The sequence below is a fragment of the Triticum urartu genome, chromosome 3A, assembly GCF_056163025.1.
Source record: "Triticum urartu cultivar PI428250 chromosome 3A, HENAU_Tu73, whole genome shotgun sequence".
Lineage (NCBI taxonomy): Eukaryota > Viridiplantae > Streptophyta > Magnoliopsida > Poales > Poaceae > Triticum > Triticum urartu.
The window spans coordinates 721,796,750-721,801,468 of record NC_141875.1 but is presented as its reverse complement, the minus strand read 5'-3'; the positions used below and the strand labels follow the sequence as shown (position 1 = coordinate 721,801,468).

General features: G+C 44.8%; 1 pseudogene; it reads right to left on the bottom strand.

The window, feature by feature from the left end:
- Positions 1–3,913: 3,913 nt before the first annotated feature.
- LOC147982171 (uncharacterized) lies at positions 3,914–4,372 on the bottom strand (annotated as a pseudogene).
- Between the last annotated feature and the right edge of the window lie 347 nt (positions 4,373–4,719).

The following is a 4,719-nucleotide window of genomic DNA, read 5'->3' as shown; positions in this document are numbered from 1 at the left end:
TAAAGCATGATCTTATAGCACAAATCGTCTGGCCAGCTATTTTTGATCAATCAAGCAACACCTGTATGTGTCAACGTAACTAAACGAATGACTCGTGCATTTGCGAGATCAGAATAATTATGTGTTATTGCATTGATGTTTTTAGAAATCATCATGACCAAAACATTAGGATAAATTATAATTAATGCATCTGCTCAACGACTTCATCCACGTCTTCTACGCCGCGTGGTCCAGCCACGAGACCGAGGACCGGAACCGGCATGTCAGTGCCGGCATGCTCTGCAACGTGCTCCCCGTCTTGGTGACCGGCTGCCCTGCGCTCGCTCACGTCTGCCTCCAGACCGGCCGCAAGCACTACGTTGGATCGTTCAACGTCATAGGCAAGATCCCGGCCCCCGATCCACCCTACACCGTGGACATGCCCTGCCTCGACCATCCCCAACTTCTACTACGACCAGGAGGACGTGTTCTTCGATCGACGAGGTCTTTTAAATCTCAGCCGTTAATATCTAATATTTACGGTCAGGATAATTTAGACTATGCGGATGGACGTGATGGCTTATTTGACTTCTATCTTAAGTATATAATAGATAATTCCTTTCTCATTTATCACTTTGTATGCTTGGGAAGATCACATGCTGTAATCTAGAATAAGCTGGTACAAAATAAATCGTTGTTTGGATTTCCATATGTTTCCATACATGTTAGTATAATCTAGAATATACCAGTAGTTAAGTAAACTAGCGCGTTCGGTGATTGTTTTCCATCCAGATGTTGTTCATTCTTGCAAGGCAGAGGTAGTACCTGTGTTCTGTCTGCTACTCCTTTGCTCATCTCTGGAAAGTGCTATTATGCTTCAGTCTTGAGAACTGAGGTAGTTTCCTTCACCGAGTGAGAAGGAACAAAAGGCAAGCGTTTGTTTTCCTCATCTCTGTTGATTGGTAGTACAAGTTGGAGGCAAACGTGATAGCAGATAACAATGGCAACATGTCATTTTTGGCCAATTATTTCTAGGGCTAGGAAGTTGATCTCCAGAAGCAACAAACAACTGCTATGGGTAGTACAATTTCAGATGATCCGTTTAACTTGAACGTCCCATCTTTGTGCAACTTTTTAATTTATCTTTTGCACGCATTTCCTGGAAGGGGAAACCATGGAAACATCTTCAATTCAGCTTTTCTTACAAGGAAAAATATCAATACTTAAAAATGAAAATGTGGCGTCATTTGATTTGTCTTTGTTCACAACCTTCTGGGAGGTTTAATAATTTCTTCAAAGATCTAACCTCTAGTCGAAAGCTTAATCGATTTCACTAAATGGTTGATGATGTTGGCATCCATGTTTGACAACTATCAGTGGTCTGGGTATTGAAATCCGATTTGGGATCGTGTTCTTGCTCTGCTCGGCCAGTTGCAAATCATCTATAAATAAATCAGAGTACTCTGCCCACACGTTGCAGCGCTAGATGTGACTCTGTCCGCCGCGTCGGCGACTGCTGCCAGCAACGTCGACCGCTGCACGTACACGGGCATGCGGGCTGCCTGCCGCAGCAGCTGCTCCGCCACCGTCGACCCATGCAGTAATTGCACCAGCCTCGAACTCCTCTGCTTCCGCCTTTGGCATTGGGTCATGGTAGACGAGGATGAACTCACGGACGGCATCTGCCTCTTTGCTTGTGCTGCTTTGTTTGTGCTAACTACATGGACCAGATGACGCAGAAACATACTAGTATATGTTCAAAAGTTAGTATTCTTGGTATGAAAGATGTACATGCTAGTGCTCTGGCATTATAGATTGTACTGGCGTTTTAAATCTTAACAAGTTTCTTTAATTGTTTATTCCCGGCCATGTAATTTACACCTATGCTCTTAGGAGATTGCTTGATTCCTATTACATTGATTGGACGCGCAGTCTACCTAACAGATATATCTTGGAAGGATGTAATTGTGGTTGTAATTTATCGCTGCTCCTACCACTGCCTTTTTTGTCATATGGTTACAAATGTAATAAACATGTTATGGAGATAGTCAGCAATCCGCAAAAACAAATGCCGATCGGTGTGCAGTCACACATGCTATGCCTTTGTCCCTAAATAATACGAGTCTCTTTGGTTTTCTCCAATCTCTCAACGCTTACTCTTGCATTCTGTTTTTCCGTATGACAACTCCTTGGCAGTAGTGGTCGTAAATCTCCGCTGTTCATTGCTACCACTGCCTTATTTTGTCATATGGTTAAAAACGTAATAAAAATGATATGGATGTAGTCAGCAATCTGTAAAAACAAATGATGATCCGTCTGCCGTCACTCATGCTATGCCTTAGTCCCTAAATAATACGTGTCTCCTTGGTTTCCTCCAATCTCTTAACACTTACTCTTGCACTCTGTTTTTTCGTATGACAACTTGGCAACACAATGTAATAGGAGAAAACACATATATTGATTTCAGAACTACCGGGCAGTTTATAATGGTTATTTGGTCACACAAAACAAATGTGATTGTCAGATTCATGCACTCCGTGTGGGATTGTGTTATCACAAAAACACCGTGTTGTCAATAAGATATTCTTCTTGTTGCCAAAACACCATCAAGCAAACTGTAATGTTGGTGGAGCCCATCTTCGTGCAGCTTTATTATTTATTATCTTTTGTACACATTTCCCGGAAGGGGAAATCTTGGAAACTTTCAATTAAGCTTTTATTACAATGAAAGACTTCAATACTTCAAAATGCAAATGTGGCATCATTTGAGTTGGTCTTTGCTCGCAACGTTCCGGGAGGTTTAATAATAAGGCTTAAAAGGTCAAACCTCTAGCCGTAATCCGGCATGTTTAATTAAGTTCTCTAAATTATTCCTGATATTGGCATGTTTGGCAATTATCAGTGGTTGGGCATTCAAATCCGATTTGCTATCGCGTTCTTGCTCTGCTCGGCCAGTTGCACCCATCGTCTATAAATAAAACAGGTCTTTTGGGGCGTGTTTGGTTGCCATTGTCAATAGTTCCTGCATCGCATGCACTTCTCAACCCAGTCTGGTTGAGCAAAAACAGGCCCTAATACGCCATATGCAACTTGATTGGTTGCCTGCATCCCTAGTCCCTGAATTAGGTAATACGCAAGTGCACTTTGTTTGGTTGGCTGCATTGGCCCTAGCGGCACATGAACACGACGTTTGGTTGGATACGGCGTACATGTTGTGCTTACCTTGTACCCTAGTTGGTGAGCTTACCCATAATGATCACACCTAGCACACTAACACCACAGCACAGCACTGGTGACGAACTGGGCGAAGATGATGAAGTTCTTCAGCTTCAGGCTAAACTGACGATCCACCTTAGCAGCTTCCACTTTGACAGCTCCAACCTTGGCACTGTCGACACTGCTGCCTCCGTGCTTTCGCACCCAGGCGGAGTAAGCTTGTTCTGCTGCCTGCTTAGTCTTGAACCCTCTATAGTTGTTATTGCTATACGATGCCACTTGTGCATTGGCTTCTTCCCATGAACTACAAACCCCTGGAACCTCACCAATGAACACGGCATACCACTTGCCCTAGCAATGCACAAGAGCAAGAGTTGAGGCAGCGAATCAATGGAGCACAAGTAGCAAGCAAAGTAGCACACAAACAATAATGGAGCAGAAGAGAAGTAAAGCATGCATGATCATACGACATAGCAAGTTCTTCCTAGCACTACCTTGGTCTTAACCTACCACCACATCCAAAAGAGGGTGTCGTCCTACCATCGCAAGTTCACCATCACCGTGAGGGGTTAGTATATACCACCTCACCAAAATATACAGACCATCAAATAGTTTTTGAACCCTAGCTACACAAAATGTCCGTCGTCATCGTCATCGTCATCGTCGTCGCCACCGCCATCGCCGTCGGGGATCATGCATGCTGACAGGCAGGACTACTCTAGTAGTAGTGCTTGCCCAACCAGCTCCTGAGCCACAGAACCCTGTGAGCGTCGGCCATGGCAACGAACCCAACACCCTGGGCCTAGTTGTCAAGCAGGTGGCTGAGAGCTGCCATGAGAGCCTCGTCGCTGAAGCCACCCTGGGTCATGACAGCGCCATACAGGTCAGGGTGGACATCGAGGGGCTTGCACTCCCTGATGGCTGTTGCCACCTCCTTCACCGCCTCAGTCATGCTGCAGAAGATATTGATCTCCTCCTCCATCAGGCCTCCTCTCTTCCTCTTCCTATCAACGGGGTCAAATGGCTTGTCGAAGGGCTTCGCAGTGGGCTTGTCAGGGCCATCAAGGATCTCGACGTCCGGGGTCCCAGGGAAGTCAGGCATGGGAGAACCAAGAGGCTCCCCCGAGCCCATGGCATGCTTCCCAGTTGCCAGCCCGAAGGAGAAGATGTGCTGCATCTGGTTGTAGTTCTGGATGGGTGTGTTGAGGAACTCAGCATCCCTTGGGTGCTCCTAAGAACGAAACACAAGTCTTGTTAGTTGCGATTAGGAGTAGGCAATGATGAAAAAATTCAAAAAATCCAGAGAAAAGAATCCTAGCTAGGTTTAGAATATTTATTAGTATATTTAGAATTAACATGGCAGGCTCTCATTGGCCGTGAAAAGTAGTCACACCCATAATTTAGTGAGAAATAGGGTGAAGAAAAATTGCAACGCAAGCGCATCATTGTATACGCCGATGAAGAGGACGTTAAGAAAATTCACATCTAAACGCTATATCCACACACCAAATCCCCTCATTGCAT